The sequence below is a fragment of the Erinaceus europaeus genome, chromosome 4 (genome assembly GCF_950295315.1).
Source record: "Erinaceus europaeus chromosome 4, mEriEur2.1, whole genome shotgun sequence".
In the NCBI taxonomy this organism is placed as follows: domain Eukaryota; kingdom Metazoa; phylum Chordata; class Mammalia; order Eulipotyphla; family Erinaceidae; genus Erinaceus; species Erinaceus europaeus.
The window spans coordinates 16,635,218-16,653,010 of record NC_080165.1 but is presented as its reverse complement, the minus strand read 5'-3'; the positions used below and the strand labels follow the sequence as shown (position 1 = coordinate 16,653,010).

At 41.9% G+C, this 17,793-nt stretch overlaps 1 long non-coding RNA gene across 1 annotated transcript; it reads right to left on the bottom strand.

Moving 5' to 3' along the window:
* Window positions 1-6,213: 6,213 nt before the first annotated feature.
* Window positions 6,214-14,491, bottom strand: LOC132538256 (uncharacterized). Its single transcript, XR_009549658.1, has 3 exons — window positions 14,429-14,491; window positions 7,509-8,032; window positions 6,214-6,305 (listed from the first exon to the last, which is right to left on the bottom strand). It is a non-coding gene; the product is annotated as an uncharacterized LOC132538256 (long non-coding RNA).
* Between the last annotated feature and the right edge of the window lie 3,302 nt (window positions 14,492-17,793).

Sequence of the window (17,793 nt, the reverse complement as noted above, 5' to 3'; positions counted from 1 at the left end):
CCTTTTTTTTATTTGAGGGCTAATGATTCACAGTACAGTTGTTGGCTCATGGGTATTTCATTTCCCCTTGATAGGTGTCTGCGAGACACTCTCAATCCAAACTTAGCCACCATCATGCACCGGGACCTCCAAGTCTCCCCTATTAAGCCCCTCCCTCTTCCTTCCATCCCAGAGTCCTTTGCTTTGGTGCAATACATCAAACCTAGCCCAAGCTGTGTTTTGTGTTTCCCCTTTCTGTTCTTATTTCTTAAATTCTGCTCAAAGATGAGACCATCCCATATTCCTTCTTCTTTTTCTGGTATATCTTTTTTTTTGTATGATTTCTTCAAGCTCCATCCACACCAAACTTAGCCAAAACAAAAACAAACAAAAATGACCCCATCCAAAAATGTGGGAAGGACATGCACAGAGTATTTACCAAAGAAGAGATCCAAAGAACCAACAGACATATGGAACAAAGCTCAAAGTCACTGGTTATCAGAGAAATGCAAATAAAAACCACAATGAGATACTACTTCACTCCTGTGAGAATGTCATTAACTGAGTTTCTATTATGTGTGACCGTCTCTGCTTAGAAAATCGCTTACAGCACTTGATTGAAGCAATGAATTTAATTTTTCATTTCAGCTTATTATTTTGGATAAAAACAGAGAAACTGAGGAGCAAGGGAGAGGAATAAAAAGTGATAGAAAGACAGATCCTTCTGGCACAGGTAGGCCACTCATGGAACTTTCCCCCAAAGGCAGGAAGTGGGGACATGAACCTAGGTCTTGCATATAATAACATGTGCACTCCACTGGGTATGCCACCACCTAGTCCCTGCTTTCAAGATTTTTTTTCCCTGTAGAAGTACTCCATGAAAAAGTATAAGTGCACTTTTGTAGCGATTTAAAATAGTCTTTGAAAAGGAGAATCACCAGAGACCCATCCCTGATTATTATGAGGAAAGTAAAAGCCTTACCCTGAGTGGAGTTTTCCTTGGCCAGGCATGTGTGTGTGTGTGTATATGTGTGTGGGGGAGGCATGCCAGGCTATATGTCCAAGTGTCCAGCTGCACCCCTGCCTTCAGGTCCTCTCCATGTGCCTGTTGCAGATGTGTGGCTCAGAGACAAGGCTTTCCTGAAATCCCTTCCTTTCTCTTCCTTCTTAGCTACTTGGGAAGGAGGAATGGGGCATGGCAGGCACTGTTTGTTCCAGGAGAGACAATTTGAAGCAACACTGGCAGAACAAAACTTCAGACTAATACCTTTCCAACAAGCATATTGCTTTTTGTAACTGCAACAGCTGAGAGTCCAACAGCTATTCCCCAGACAGCCTAGCACAGAGCATGGCTATTTTTAGACCATATCACACCTAAGATTCTGTGCAGAAAAGGCACTATGCGCCAAGCTGACGTGCTTTACCTTTCTCCAACAGCCACTTAGCTTGATGCAAAAGCGGCCGCCTGCCTGCATTTTTTCTTAATTTATCAGAATCCAGCAACAATATGCCATTCTCTTTGAATTCTTTTCAAGTGTCTAGTACAAATTCATACCTCTTGATAGCTATTATTACAGCGCCCGAGTTTGCCCATTGCCATATGACAGAATGAAAACTGGAAGAAGAAGAAGAAAAAAAATATATATATCACTGCTGCATAGACTTGTACTTTGTGGTCTAAATATCACTACATTTGGATGTCTGAGTGTGTTTCAATGTTTGAATGCATTTTAGGTTCTCACCAAGATGTTTGGCATCATGTGAAGTATTTTACACTCAAAATAACATTAGCATGGGCAAGTGCAAAAAGAAGAAGGAGGAGGAGGAGGAGGAGGAGGACAAGGAGGAGGAGGAGGAAGAAGAAGGAAGAGGAGAAGAAGAAAGGCTTTCCACATTCTTCTTCTTCTAGCGTTTGCCCTTCTTCCATAGCCAGTCAACAGCGTCAGGTTGAGCCTGATGTCTGCTTGTTGCTGGCTTTGAAAGTGACTGGGATCCATGTGGATTCAGTCGGCTAGGAAGGATCGTCAGTTTCCCCAATAAATGGGTACTCACGGGATGCACCACGAGAAGGTCGATCCAATGCATCCCGCTTTCCACATTATAAAGTAAAACAGACTAGCATTCTGGAAGTGTTGGAGACAACGTACACATTTCCTGGGGGTGGGCTGCACTTGCTGACAGATGTTTGTTCTCATCAGTCTCCTCACCTCTCATCACTGTCAACACTGCCATCATCATCCCCACCACAGTCACCTCTGTCTTCACCACTGCCATCAGCACTATCACCATGACCATCCCTAAGCCTGCTGCCATCACCACTCTCTCACCACCATCAACTTTATAATGACACCACCCAGTTGGTCTGTCACCCTGTGCTGGTCCGGTAGAAAAGGCTCAGTTCCCTGTTTGGTATGTTTCACGTTAACTGCAGTTCTCTCGGTGATCTTGCATCATAAGCACTAGGCCCTTCTCCCCCCCCCCCCCACAATTAAATCTTAATGCAGTTAAAGGGATTTCCCAGGACTCAATAATGGTTAACTCAATAAGTCATTAATTGTAGGACTGGATACAACTTTAAAACCCCTGAGCCCATTCATCACACCATTTCACTGCTTTTTTAAAAAATTTTTAAAAAAATTTATTAGTGGCTGAATACTGATTTACAAAATTGTAAGATAACAGAAGTATAATTCCACACCATTCCCATAACCAATGGCTCTGTGTCCCCGTTGCCTCCATAGGAAGGTACAGTAGTTCTCTAAGGGCACAAATATGGGTTGACTGTTATTTCTATAATTATCTGTCTGTATTTACATATGTTTTTCCATTTTCCCCCAAAGTCCCACCTTCTTTTCCTTTCTTTTTTTACTTTTTTATTATCTTTATTTATTGGATAGAGATAGCCAGAGATCGAGGGGGTGGGGGAGATAAAAAAGGGAGAGAGACAGAGAGACACCTGCAGACCTGCTTCACCACTTGTAAAGCTTCCCCTCCTGCAGGTGGGGACCAAAGGCTCTGGGTCCTTGTGCACTGTAATGTGTGCTTAACCAGGTGCGCCACCACCTGGCCCCCTTCTTTTCCTTTGTAAGTTACACCTACACCCATAACAACTTCTAAATGTGCTTCCTTTTTTCTTCTCTCTCTGGGTCCTAATGGGCTTGGAGTCCAGAGGCCTCTGCCATCTTTCCCTTATATTTTCTCCCCTACTGGGAGTATAGACCAAAATTCTTTATGAGGTGCAGAAGGTGGAAGGTCTGGCTTCTTTAATTGCTTCTCTGTTAGACCTGGGCATTGGCAGTTTGAGCCATACTCTCAGGTTATCTTTTTCCCATCTTGGTCTCTCTTTTTCCAGTTGATAGCATGCACAAGAGATTATCCATACATCTACCTATCTGACCACTCTCTCTCCTCCCCATCTCTAGCTGAATCCTTACCTGAGTCCCTGTCAAGTCCCCAGCACAATAGGAGCTCAGTATATCTGCTCTGGGCTGATTACTCAAATTTGAGACCAAATGCTTTTCATGTACCCAGAATGCTCTAAGTTCTCCCAAGTGGCATCCACACATCGGGGGCCCAGAGAAGTCTGAAGTCAGCATGAGATCACCAGAGGGATCCACTTATGTACAATAAGATCCACCAGCTGGCAAAAAAGAGAAAGATGAAGCATGCATTCTACTTTTTTAAAACTATTTATTCTCTTTTGTTGCCCTTGTTGTTTCATTGTTGTAGTTATTATTGTTGTTGTTGATGTCATCATTGTTGGATAGGACAGAGAGAAATGAAGATAGGAGGGGAAGACAGAGAGGGAGAGAGAAAGATAGACACCTGCAGACCTGTTTTACCACCTGTGAATCGACTTTCCTGCAGGTGGGGAGCCAGGGCTTGAACCTGGATCCTTAAGCCTCTTAACCCTCTGCGCTACCGCCCATATTCTACTTTTAACACCATCTGAGATACAAGTATTTTAACCCATGTACAGAAGAAGGAACACTGAAGTATAAGTTACCCAAGGGGATGTTAGCAGGGGGAAAAAAAGGAAATAAAATACAGCAAATCCTACTGGAGTGCAATTTGTTCTCTTCCTTTGACCCCTCTGCATGCTCATTGCCACCTTGTCCAGTCCCTGTAGACCTGTACAGACACTCTCTGATGCTTGGGTCACTAAAGTAGATGACTATCCTGCTTGTGGCTTGCAGAATCCTGCCCCCTGGTGAATGGGACCTCTCATGTAGGCAACCACTTTGGCTTTGCAAACTCCTGCCAAGTTTGGCACCCATATGCTTGCCAGACCTGTCAGCATGGTTGCAACATACAGGTTCTGTTTGAGAAGCTTCAGCAAGCTCCACTTAGCTTTGTTCTGGACCTGCTGGCAGGCTTAGGATGCTTTGTCCTCTCTGGAAGGGGTAGTGCACACACAGTGCCCTGGGGTCCGGACGTTGTCTTGTTGGACAGTCTTAAGGCCAGATTGCTCTTCCATGTGGTTAGATCCCAGGAAAAGATGGAGAGAGACAAGCTATCCCCAGGGATGATGCCAGGATGGGTGATGGACGGGGCTGTCATCCCAGTGTTCTCCTGCTCCACAGTTTATAACCCTGAGTCAGAGCTGGACAGCGGATGAGAGAAACCGGTTGGAATTCAAGGGAACCAGCATTTGCTGGGAATAAAAAGTAGAGCATCCTGCATATGCACTTGTCAACCAGCTCTTTGGAGGCCTTTATATGCAGCCCTTCACTCAACAACCTTGAGAAACAAGCTGATCCCATCTTCATCATACTGCATTTGAGGGTCCAAGAAATAAGAATTTACAAGGTCTCTGTAGATGCCTGGGTCCACACATGTGTGCCCATACTTGCACAGGAACCTTGGGCTCCCAGAGTGCAGCTTGGGGGCAAGAACCTAGAACTGTATTTGAACTGTGCATCCTGGACAAAAAACAATAATGAGATGAGGATGAAAATATATAATTAAATAATGATGGAGAAACAGATGGTACTGATGAAGCAGAGGGTGATAATGAAGAAGATGCTTTCAAAGGTGGAAACGAGCAAGAAAATGAAAATGAAATGATAACTAGAGAAGTCAGAAGTACCCAGCTTCCAGGGCAGTTATAGACTGCACCAAAAAGTCATAGAAAACACTCAGGGGAGTACTGAGCACTCAGTAACATTATCTAGAAAGAACTTACTGGGAATGCAGGCTGCAGGCTACAGGGACCTAGACAGGTTTTTCATGCACCAGATGCTAGAAGTAGGGGGCCTTGGGCTCTGACCCTGTAGGACTGCTCCTTCTTTCTTCTGCTCCTCTGACTGCAGACCCTGCAACAAAAATGTGAAACTGTTTATAAAAGGTCTGATTCACCGGAGGTTCAGACACTGACAATGCTTCAGGGGAGGGAGGCTTGAGCAATAACAATCTATTTCCAGAAGATTAGGTTCCCTGGAGTGTGAGGAATCAGCACACATGTCGACTGAGGGCATGGAGGGAGAATGAGAAGTGAAGGGTGGCAGAGAGCAGACACCATGAAGCCCACTTCTAGTGTAGCAACCACATGAACGAGTTCTGAAATCCAAAGTCGACACCCGGCCCTCCAGAACGTCAGGGCTGCAACCACAGAGTTCAAGACCCTTTACGTAACTGAGTTCCAAGGTTTTTAGTGTTTGTCCTGCAGAAGACTAATTAACAGTCAAAAACTATTGAGAAAATAAAGCAGATTTTTAAAAATGTTATTCTACTCCAAGTCGTATTTTTTTAGTGTGTGATTAATAGTGGGCTACATGTTTTTAACATTACAGGATTTACAGCTCCACACAGCACCCGGTACCAAAGTTCTGTGTCCCAGTAATAACCATCATAGTTCTCACAAAGTCTCAGAGACAGCTTGTTTTCCTCTGTTTGGGTTTTTTTGATGGTTGGTTTTGCGAGTTCATGTGTTTTAGTTCTGAGATTCCACATAGTGAAGACATCTGGTAGTAATTTTACAACTCTTTACCTGTGCTTCAAAGCTTTATCACCTCCAGTTCCATCCATTTCATTCCAAAGTACACACCCTCATCTTTTTTACTGCGAAGCAGTATTCCATGAAGTATATGCCACATGACTTTTCTTTCTAGTCACCTGTTAATGAGCATTCAGATGGTGTCCACTCCTTGGCTATTGTGAACTTGTGAACGCAGCTATGAGTGTAGGGTGTGTTTGTCCTCAGTGTTTGTCTATCCAAGGGCGTTGTTGCTGGATCACACGGCTTCATTTTCATTTGAGGACTCTCTACACAGTCTTCCACAGGGACTGCACTACTTTTCATTTCCACCAGTAATAAAACAGAGTCCCTAGAAAAACAGATTTAATTAGGTGTTAGTAAACCTGAGAAGACTCAAGTCTCAAAAAAATAAATAAATAAGCTTACTAGCAATAGTAGAGACTCTCCCACTATTTGAAAGGAGGCTGAGTCAGCCTACCCTGCCAGTTGAAGACTGGTCCTGACATGAGTGCAGCCTAGAATGTTCCCAGCTGTGACCATGGGGTGTGCACTAAGACGGACTGAGAATCAGAGATTATATAAACTCCTCTGTTAAATATGAATATGTATGGGCCATGGGTCAGGTGGATGGGGTAAATAGTTCATTTTATTCATAGATTATCTTCAAGACTGGAAGCTACTCTCCTCCTTGATCCAGCTTTCTGGCCCTATTCTCAACTCTGACATCATCTTCCCAGACAATGTTTTTGTCCTGCTCCATATGAGGTATCAGAAACTCAAGCAAAAGCCATGGAAGTCATGGGCCCCCAAGGAACATACATAAAATTGACTTCCTAGCTTTTTTTCTACCCTAAAGTCCTTATTCTCGTCTGCTTTGCTCCTACTTTTTGGTTCCTACTCATTAGTTATTTTCTTCTGCTGTATATCTTGCCAAATTTCAGCTACTGAGTTGCAGATGCTAACATGATTCCATCCTGATGTCCTTGGAAAGATGATCTCACCAAATGTCCTAGAACCTCACTTCTCCAGAGCCCTACCCCACTATGGAAACACAGAAACAGAATGGAGGTATGAATTCACCTGCTAAGGCCCACATCCAGCAGAGAAGCAATTACAGAAGCCAGAACTCCCACCTTCTGTACCCCATACAGGATTTTGGGCTATATTCCCAGAGGGGGGCAAAATGTTAGGGGAAGATGGCCAGAGGGTTCTGAACTCCATTAGGACACAGAGAGAGAACAGTGAAAAGTGGAGGGCATTTGGAAGTAGTAATAGGTGTAACTTAGAAAAGTAGAGAATACAGGACCATGGAATAAATGAGCAAAGATAGACAAATATAGATAGTTACAGAAATAAGTCAATCCATATCTGCAACTTTGGGAGAACTACTATAGCTACCAGTGGAGGGAGTGGTGAGGAGTCATACCCCTGTTATCTTATAATTTTATAAATCAATATTACATCACTAATAAAATTTGAAAAGAAATTAGTAACCACTTCTAGAAAATTAACTGACGCCTCAGGAAATTAGAGAGGAATTTATTATACTTACTTTCATCATGGCCCCTAACATATAGTATTACAATTCTTGATTTCCTAAGTCTCAAGATTTAAAAAATCAGTTTTCCTTAAAAAAAAAAATCTTCCTAGGGCCATGTGATGTTGCACCTAATTGAGCAGACATACTACAATGATCAAGGATCTGGGTTCAAACCCCTTGTCCTCATCTGCAAGAGGAAATCTCTTCAGTAAAGCAGAGCTGCAGGTGTCTCTTTCTCTCTCCCTTTCTCCCCACTCTCAATGTATCTTTGTCTCTATCCAGTAAATAAACAAAGAAATTATTTAAGTAAATAATTTTTTTTAAAAATCAGCTGACTCTCAGACTGGGGTTTAGGATTTATAAAGTGTGGTGAGTCAGTCAAGAGAAGACAGGTAACAGCAATGTGGTCCTTTGGCTGATGTAAAGTGTCTTGTCACAGAACGGATCATTGGGGCCTTGTGATCTGTCCATTAATGGCATCCACTGATAACTTTTCCCCAGAAGGTATTCACGGCTGGCTCCATTTTCCTTAGTGTCTGGAGATAAGGCAAAAGGGCAGAGAGGAGAGACAGAAGAAATTATATATGAACAAGGAGATGTTTCATAATGCTTTCTTTCTTTTTTAATATACTTATTTATTTAGGAGAGAGAAAAAGAAATTGAGAGGAAGAGAGGAGATAGAAGAGAAATAGACCAAAAAAAAAAAAAAAAAAAAAACTGCAGCCCTGTTTCAGAGCTCATGAAGATTTCCCTCTGGGAGTGGAGACCAGAGGCATCAATCTGGGGCCCTAAATACTGTAATGTGTGAGCTCTACCAAATACTCCACCACCCAGATCCTATAATGTTTGCTTTCTAACACTAGGTAGTGATCATACTGCTGGGTCTGCACTGCTTTATTCAAAGCCTGCCAGCCAGGCCAGCACTTGTGCCACCTGTGCCACACTGCGGTGCGCACGGTCCAACACCACTGGTCGTGTCTTCTGACTGTGGCAAGAACCTACCCTCTGCCACCAGAGGAGGAAGACAGACTATTCATTCATCCTCCACTCCAGATATTCTGCATCCACACTCCACAAGGGAAGAGCTCTGTGACACGTCTTGCCTGCTCCCCAAATGCGAGGGCCAGGTGTGCTTTTCATCTGCTGAGAGCCATCTCATCAGACAGTCCACCCCCAGTGTCTCTCCTCACTGCCAGATCAGCAGCTGCCCCTGTCAACAGCAGGTGCTGACTTGAGCTGCACACACCTGCTTCCTGAAGTGGGGGGGCGGGGGGCGGGTAAGATAATTGACTCCCACAGGGCTCCTCCAGCCCCTGACACCTTGCATTCCTGAGTCCTCATCCTCTGGCTGGAAGGAAGTACATTGTTGTCTCTGATCCTTTCTAGTTTCTATAGACTCTGCTATTCTGGCTGATGGTTGACAGATAGGTGACAGATAGGTAGACAAAAGATGTATGAGGTGGCGCTGGGCTGTAGTACAGTGGGTTAATCACAGGTGGTGTGAAGGGCAAGGACCAGCGGAAGGATCCTGGTTCAAGACCCCAGCTACCCACCTACAAGGGAGTCGCTTCACAAGCAGTGAAGCAGGTCTGCAGGTGTCTATCTTTCTCTCCCCCTCTCTGTCTTCCCCTCCTCTCTTCATTTCTCTCTGTCCTATCCAATAAAAATGACAGAAATAACAACAACAATAATAATAACAACAACAATAGACAACAAGGGCAACAAAAAAAAAGTGAAAAATGGCCTCCAGGAGCAGTGGATTTGTAGTACAGGCACTGAGCCCCAGCAATAACCCTGGAGGCAAAAAAAAAAAGATGCATGAGGGACAGATAATAGATATGATATTCAAAATAGATTCATATATACACATCAATGCAGACCTATAAAGAATCACATGTGCATGAACACACATGCACACAGTTGTACATGCATGCATAGATTAATGCCTACATGCACCCAAGTGCAGATATCCAGGCATCACTGGAAAGCCAGCTAAGTCTTCCTCACACTCTGTCTCTGCACCTCCCAAAGTCCTCGCTGAAGCACCAAAGCAAAGTTAGAGGTTCATTTATTAGCATGACAGCAAAATGATGTAGTATCCAATAAGGTGTTTAAATTTTGCCAGCTATTTTTTATCAGTCTAAATCTGAATTGAACTAACATCTGTACTTTAGAAATGGGTAGATACAACACAGAACCTACACTGGAGTTGGTATCAAAGGTTGAGGGAGGGTTGGGTTGAGGATTCAGGTCCCGGAACAGGATGGCAGAGGAGGACCTTGGGGTGGGTTAGATTGTTATGTGGGAAACTGAGAAATGTTGCACATGCACAAATTACTGTATTTTACTCCCATTGGGCTGTGAAACACTGATCCCCCAATAAGGAAAAAAAATGGTGGGCATGTCTTAAGAAACAAAACAAAAATCTTTTTAAAATTTAATCCAAGTGCCTCCTAAATTCATGCTCTTTCCTTTGTAGTGTAGTTTTTCCCAGATAGCTCCACAGCCTGGGTTCTAGTGATAAAATGTATTTCACTGGCCCCAAGTCTTCTACAAATGAGGAGTTAGTTTTTGAGACTTGATCAGATTCTATCTTCATTTTTGGCAGGAGGATTTCATATGCTGGGCTGGGTTCTGTCAGGGACACCTGGGATCTGCTGATGTCTAGTTTTCCTGATGACTATTTTAAGACTATTTACACATGAAAGATTGGAAATAAGGTCACTGCAATTCTAACTTCAATTCTTAATTTAACAGCTACATTATCTAAATAAAAGAGGACCCCCCGATTCTAGTGACCCATTTACCCAGAAATAAAGCTTGGATGGATTGCAAAAAGAAATACTGAATCTGTCTTTTTTAGTGACTAGTTTTCAAAATGATTGGTAAGCAACCTAACACTGTACAACAGTAGCCAGTTTTTCACTTCTAACAAACTCTAGGGTTTAAATATACTCACTGTGTTTTATCCATTAAAGTTAATTAGTTAAATGATGCTAAAATTTCCCCCATCTGTGGCTATAAGAACCTCTTCAAGTACACTTCAACCTCCGAGTGCTTTTTAGTTCATTCTTTTTATAGGATGTAAAAAAAAAAAAAAAGTAATGAGGGCTGGCAGGGAGTACACTTTACCATGCACAAGGAGGACCCAGGTTCAAATCCCTGGCTACCACATCAAAACACCTGCACAGGAAAAGCTTCACAGTTTGTGGGACCATGCTGTGATGTCTTTCCTTTTCTGTCTCTCTCCCTTTCTCTCCTCCCTCCATCTTTCTCAAACTTTATCTAGAAGAAAAAAATTATATGGCGTACCAGTAGTAATAACCCTGGTGGTAAAAATAATAAGCTGTGTTATGCCATGCAGTTGACCATTGTAACATTTTACAGTACGCAGTCTGGTGGTGTTAGGCACATTGATCAAGGTGTGTAACCATCACCAGGATCTAGTTACATTTTTTTATCATAGCAAATAAAAATGTGTACATGAAAGATCACAGCTTATCTATCTGCAATAACCAAATGATGGGAACAACTCAAATGTTCATTAATGGATCCAAAAGGAATGTGAGACATGCACACAAAGAAGCAGTGGCTCAGACATAATAATAAATGACAATCTACCATGAGCCACTTATGTTAAACCTTGAAATTCGGCCAAGAGGAAGGGGCAAGTCACAATGTGTCACATGCTGTCTCAGAAGCTCTTGATTTGTCCCTACTAGCTACAACACTTTCCTTCTTTCTGAATTCATTCATCATGTGTACTTATCACACAATGAGAATGATCCATTTTTCTAGGAATCTTTAGAGACTTTCAGCCTGGGCATTATGGGTGATCTTTGCAACTAAGTTGACATTTTTTTTCCCAATAATCTTGGAATTTTAAAGATACTGGGACAGCCCAGATTTTGTGGGACATAATATATGCTTATTAAATTTCTGTTGCCTTCTTTAAGAAAAAAAAAAAGCCCCAAATTGTTGGGAAATTGTGCAGATGTGGTTGAACACTGGCAGAGCCCACAAACCACCATATTTCCATGCAAGTATTATTATTTACATACCAATCTTCTGCTTTGTTTTAGAAATGACTAAAGGTCTCCCCAGCAGGTTATTCCCTCAGGATATTGCTAATTCCCACCAGTTAAAACCATCGCAACAGTTGCTAAGGACACTTCCACTTTCCCAGCATGCCTTTTGCCTCTCTCCACCCCCTTTCCTAGCCATCTCTGTTCCTGACTTGCCACTTCCTGTTTTTATCCCACAGAACCCACTTCTGTTCCTGGTTTCACTCTTTTTTCTCTCCCGTGTCCCGACCTGGAGAAGGGCTGGCTTGCAGAGTGGGAGGCGGCCACTGTGGCCATTGTGGTCCATGTAGCTTAATGTGCTGCACTCACACCTGACTCTGGGGTGTCCGCATGAATAAAGAATTGTATTACCATGCCGCCTTGAGGTCCTGGTCTCCTGCCTGTGAAGCTAGCCCGGCACCAAATATCTTATTGTTAAGGGAATCCAAGTGGTGGCACACCTGGTTAAGAGCACACATTGCTTGTGGTGTGCAAGGACCCAGGCTCCAGCCTCTGGTCCTATCTGCAGGGGGCAAGTTTCAAAAGTGATGAAGAAAGACTGCAGGTGTCTCTCTGTCTCTCTTCCTCTTTACTTCTCCCTCTATCCTTTCAATTTCTCTCTGTCTCTGTTCAATAATAAATAAATTTAAAAAATATAGCTATCTTACTGTTAAAATGGACAAGCAAAAAAATAACCCCACAAATACCAAGATCACATGATTATTCTAGATCCTTCCAGGCTATGATGGAGGTGTGAATAGAGAAAGCCTGGACAGAGCCAGGCAGTGGTGCACCTGGTTATGCACACCCATTACAGTGCACAAGGACCTGAATTTAAGGCCCTGGTTCCCCACCTGCAGAGGGAAGCTTCACAAATGGTAAGACTGGACTGCAGGTGTCTCTGTCTCGCTCCATGCATGTCTTCCCCTTCCCTTTCAATCTGTCTCCATCTCTATCTAATAATAAAATAAAATAAAATTTAAAAAGTAAATTAAAACAAAATAAAAGAGAAAGCCTGGAGCTTAGCTCCTTTTGACATCAAGTAAATCCACCCAGACTTAGTTGGTCTTCTCTCCACACTGGCCTCACTATACCTTTGGGATAGACTCCTAGAAGTAACATCATCAGATTTAAAAGGGAAGGCCTATGTCCAATCCTATTGGACATTGTCAAACACCTCTCCTTCAGGCTTGAGCTATTTTTATTCACAGGAATCATGGTTTCCTGTATTTTCTCCTTCATGAATTTCCCATCTATACATTGTCAAGTTTTTAATCTTGCCACTGATGGATGAGCAGGGATATCTTGGTGTTGCTTTAATCTGCATTTCTCTTACTTTATGTGTGATAGAGCATCATTTCACATGTTTAAAGGCCATTTTTAATTTTGTCTTCATTGAATTATTCATGTATACTGTTTGCCCGTATTTCTTATCTTTCTGTCAGATTGTTGGTCTTTTAGTCTCTATTCACAGAGACCTGTCTCAGCATCTTGTATGCTAGTGCTTTCCTAATATTTCTCCATCAGTGTTCAGATAGCTAGTCCTCACCATTCTTGCCAAGATGTCCTCCATAATGATAAAAATAAGGAAGGCAGCTAGATCCAAGGATTATTGTGATCATTTTAAACACATGCAACAGCCTAGTAGCATAGGTTAATTTATGCCTTCCTGTCTATGATATAACTTTCTTTAAGTTTGTTTGGGACATCTTTAAAGAGAGTTCCCACTTGTCCACCCTTCCTTTTATGGTCTGTCTCTCTTGACTGTGAATTGGGCCTGGTGACTTGCTTCTAATGAATAAAAGAAATGAAAGTCACTTCTTCCAGGATTAAGTAACTGAAAGCTTTTGCAGTCCACCATAAGCACTTTCTCTGAAGCTCTCACTCAGTTGCTCTGATGGAAGCCAGCTGCCATGTCTAGGTTATCCTACAGAGAGAATCATATAGCGTGAAATTGACATATAACTTGCCAAGTGGGAGTGAGGTCTGCCAGTAGCCAGGTGAATGAATTTGGAAGTGGATGCTGTAATACCAATACAGTCTGAAAGATTCAGCCTACCTGCACTCTTGTGGGCAAGGGAGGCATGTGGGTCTGATGTGTGTTTGAGCATGGATGGCTGACACCTCCCCCTCCCGGAAGCTCATCTGTCCGTCTCCCCTTGGCATGCCAGCCTTGTGGTCAAGCAAGATGTGGCCAGAGGCCAGAGTACACAGGGGAATTCCAACCTTCCTATTAGCCTCACCGCATCACCCACCCCTCCCCTTGCTCGTGGGCTTCGCCTTCCTTATATTTCTATTTCCCTGTTCCTGCATCACCTTCTCATTGCCCTGCTCTCTTTTCCTTATAAGGAGATATTGACCTCATTGGCCAGCTGGCTACTTCCCCTGCACAGCTACCCCTTTATAAACTTGTAACTGCATCAATAAAATGCTCCGTTTCTCCCAATGGGACCCTAAAGAGGTTTGTGTATCATCCACTGCCACCGTATGCTGGAAGACCCCTTTAGCGAGCTCATTCCCCCCGAGGAACCCCGACAAAGGCAGACTACCTGGCTTGGCCATGATGATTTTGGACACTTCAAAAAACTGTTAGATAACAAATATTTGTTGTTTCCTGGCAAGAAGAGTATGACCTGTTCACAGCAACGGGTTAATATTAGCTGAACTTAGCGGTTCTTTCCCTTTGTCTTTTTTTACTTTTTCTTTCTGAATTTCATTTTGAAATAAACATAGATTCTCATACAACTTTGAGAAATAATAAAGAGAAATCTCCTAGACCTTTTTCTAAGTTTCCCTCCAAACTGCCCCCCATGACGACCTAGTACATAACATACACAACGTAGACATGAAACCATATAATGTACCAACCAGGGTCAATAGTAAAGAGAACATTAATCCATGACAAGGCATCCTCAGGTGACCTGTTATAGACACACCACTGAGTCTTGATCCCCAGCACTTCCAGCCACTTTTTTCCATTTCTGTAGTGCTGACAAGTCATTGATACATCATAAACATCACACATGCCACCAGTGGAGACCAGTTCTTTCCACTTACGTAATTTCCTAGAGCTCACTCCAGGTTTGCTGTGTACGTAAAGAATTTGTCCCTTTTTTATTTCAGGGTAATAGTCCATGGAATAAGGAAGAATACACCCAAATTCTTTTTTAAAAAAACATAACCCACTAACTGAAAGCTTTCTAGATTGTTTCTAGTTTGGGACAGCATCAGCAGTTTCAACATTCACATATAAGGTTTCCTGTGAGCATAAATACACAGGAGAGAAAATGCTGGGGCAGGTATTAGATGTGGGGGTAACCCCACACTATCACACATGCTTTATGTACATGAGATTTCTAAACTGGAACTCAAATAGTGATTTTCTGTAACAGGGAGGAAAAACTGAGGAGTGAGTGTTTAATGGAGATAGAGTTTCAGTTTTACAAGATGAAAATGTAGTAAAGATGTCACTTCTCCCCTTAGTTACACAACAACATAAATGTACTTTGTTCTATTGAACTGTACTGGGAAAGGGCTAAAATGCAAAGTTTCATATATGTAGTTACAACTAATTTTGTATTTATATATTTTTTACTTTACAAATGATTTATTCTCTAATATCTTTTTACAATTTATTTATAAAATAAAATATATTGAGAAGACCATAGGACAAGAGGGGTACAATTCCACACAATTTCTACCACCAGAGTTCCCTATCCCAACCCCTCCCTTGATAGCTTTCCTATTATTTATCCCTCTAAGAGCATGGACCCAGGATCAGTATGGGGTGCAGAAGGTGGGAGGTCTGTCTTCTGTAATTGCTGAGCATGGAAGGCCGGTTCATATCCCAGTATATTTCTCTCTTACCTTAGTGGGGCAAGGGTCTAGAGAAGTGGGGCTCCAAGTATGTTGGTGAGGTCATCTGCTCGAGGAAGTCAGATTATCTTGGTGGTAGCATTTGCAACTTATTTGAAAAAGCATTCGGATATAAAGAAGAACAAATCGTTTAATAATCAGGAACCTAAAGGCAAGAATATAACAGATGAGATTTGGGTATCTGTTTTTAAAGCCTGCTGTTTTCTTCTTCTTTTTATTTTATTATTGGATACAGACAGAAATTGAGAGAGGAGAGGGAGATAAAGAGGGAAAGGGACAGAGAGAAACACGTAGCACTACTTCACTGGTGAAGCTTTCCCCCTGCCAGTGGGGATCAGGAGCTTGGACCCCAGTTCTTGCACACTGTAATGTGATGCGTAAACAGGTGCACTACCACCTGGCTCCGTTTTCTTCTTTCTCACAATGGCTTTAGCTATTTTAGTTGATTGTTCATATTGATTTTAGAACAATTATGTCCATATCTACAAAAAATATTGCTGTGATCAATGCACACAGCATTAAGCCTATCATTTTGCATCAAACTGACATCTTTACTACATTCTAATTTCCTTAATTCCACTCTATCTTCTCTCTTTATTTTTGCTTATCATGAGTTCATCTGATTCCCTTGTATTTTGATTCTGTAGGTGGGAACATAGTCATGGGAGACTTCCTCTTTTCTAATCGGGGATGGTAATGTCTCTTCCAACACTCTTCTTTCAGTTATGTCTTTATCTACACTTAGGTCAATGTATTTATTTATTTCCCTAGGTATTGCTTCTTCTCCTTCTTCTTCTTCTTCTTCTTCTTCTTCTTCTTCTTCTTCTTCTTCTTCTTCTCCTTCTCCTTCTCCTTCTCCTTCTCCTTCTCCTTCTCCTTCTCCTTCTCCTTCTCCTTCTCCTTCTCCTTCTCCTCCTCCTCCTCCTTCTTCTTCTTGACCACTGGTAAAGAGTGAATTATTTTCTTCTGTATAAAGTGCATTATTTGCAAGTGTGTTGTTGCATTCCCCCAGGCATTCAAAGATCTTCCTATCATCATTCTATTATTTTTGCTTTGACTTCACTGTGGCCAGAGAACACAGCACTTCTTAAATGTATTATGATTACTGTTGTTATAGTTATTAGTATTGTCATCATCACCAACAGCATTATTAATTAATTAATTAATCTATTTATTTATTCTTCCGGAACACTGCTCAGCCCTGGTCTATAGTGGTACAAGAGGTTGAAGCTGGACCTTTGAGGTCCCAGGTGTGAATGTCTTTTTGAATAACCATTATGCTATCTCCCCAGCTTTTAAGTAGATTAAGATTAGTTGAGGACATGTTCTAACTTGGCCCATGTCTGTGGTGTTCTGATTTCTGTGGATGCACAGAGCATTCTGCTGTCAGTCATGTTCCTTTGGTTGGTGCTATTGCTCGGTTCTTTTAATTTTTTGCTAACTTTGACTAAATATCAAGAAAAAGGTGTGACAGTGGTCCAGGAGGTGGTACAGTGGATAAAGCATTGAGCTCCCAAGCATGAGGTCTTGAGTTCAATCCCTGGCAGCACATGTACCAGAGTGATGTCTGGTTCTTTCTCTCTCTCTCCTCCTTTCTCATTAATAAATAAATAAAATATTTTTTTAAAAAAGGAGTGACAGCCTTTCATTCTGTTGTGGATTTGTGGATCCTCGATTTCCCCTGCTGTGCTATGATCTTCTGCCTCTTATATGTTGTAGCTCTGTGGTTGGCTGCGTAGAAATGTAGGGTTCCTATTTCTTCTTAGTGGATTGATCCTAATATCCTTTTGTAATCTCTCTCTGTCTCTGATAATTTTCTTTGCTTTGAAGTTGACTTCATCTGTATTAATTTAACTTTGCCTGTTTTCCTTTGATTCATGTAGTCATGATACATCCTTTGCCCCATTTTTACTTGGAATCTGACTGTACTATTGTGTTTGAAGTGAGTTTCTTGTAGACAATATGGCCAGCCTTTTTAATCTACTCTATCAATTTCTGTATTTTAGAAAATCTTATTCAGGTGATTTTATACTAGTGTGAATTTTAAGGTCTTAAATATATATTTGTTTTAAGTTAATGAGTGAGAGAAATACAGAAAGTCAGAAAGGAGCAGATATCAGAGCACACTGCTCAGCTCTGACTTATGGTGCTATAAGAGACTGAACTGGGAATTGGAAGCTTTTTTGCAGAAAAGTCAGTCTTTGTGCATAACCACTGTGCTATCCCCCACCCACCCACTAATGTGATTATTGACATGTGAGAGCTGACATCTGTCATTTTAGATCTTCTGTGTGTGCTCTCTAATTTTTTACTTGTTGGTCATCCTACAGGTTTTTTTTTTTAACATTTAAAAAATT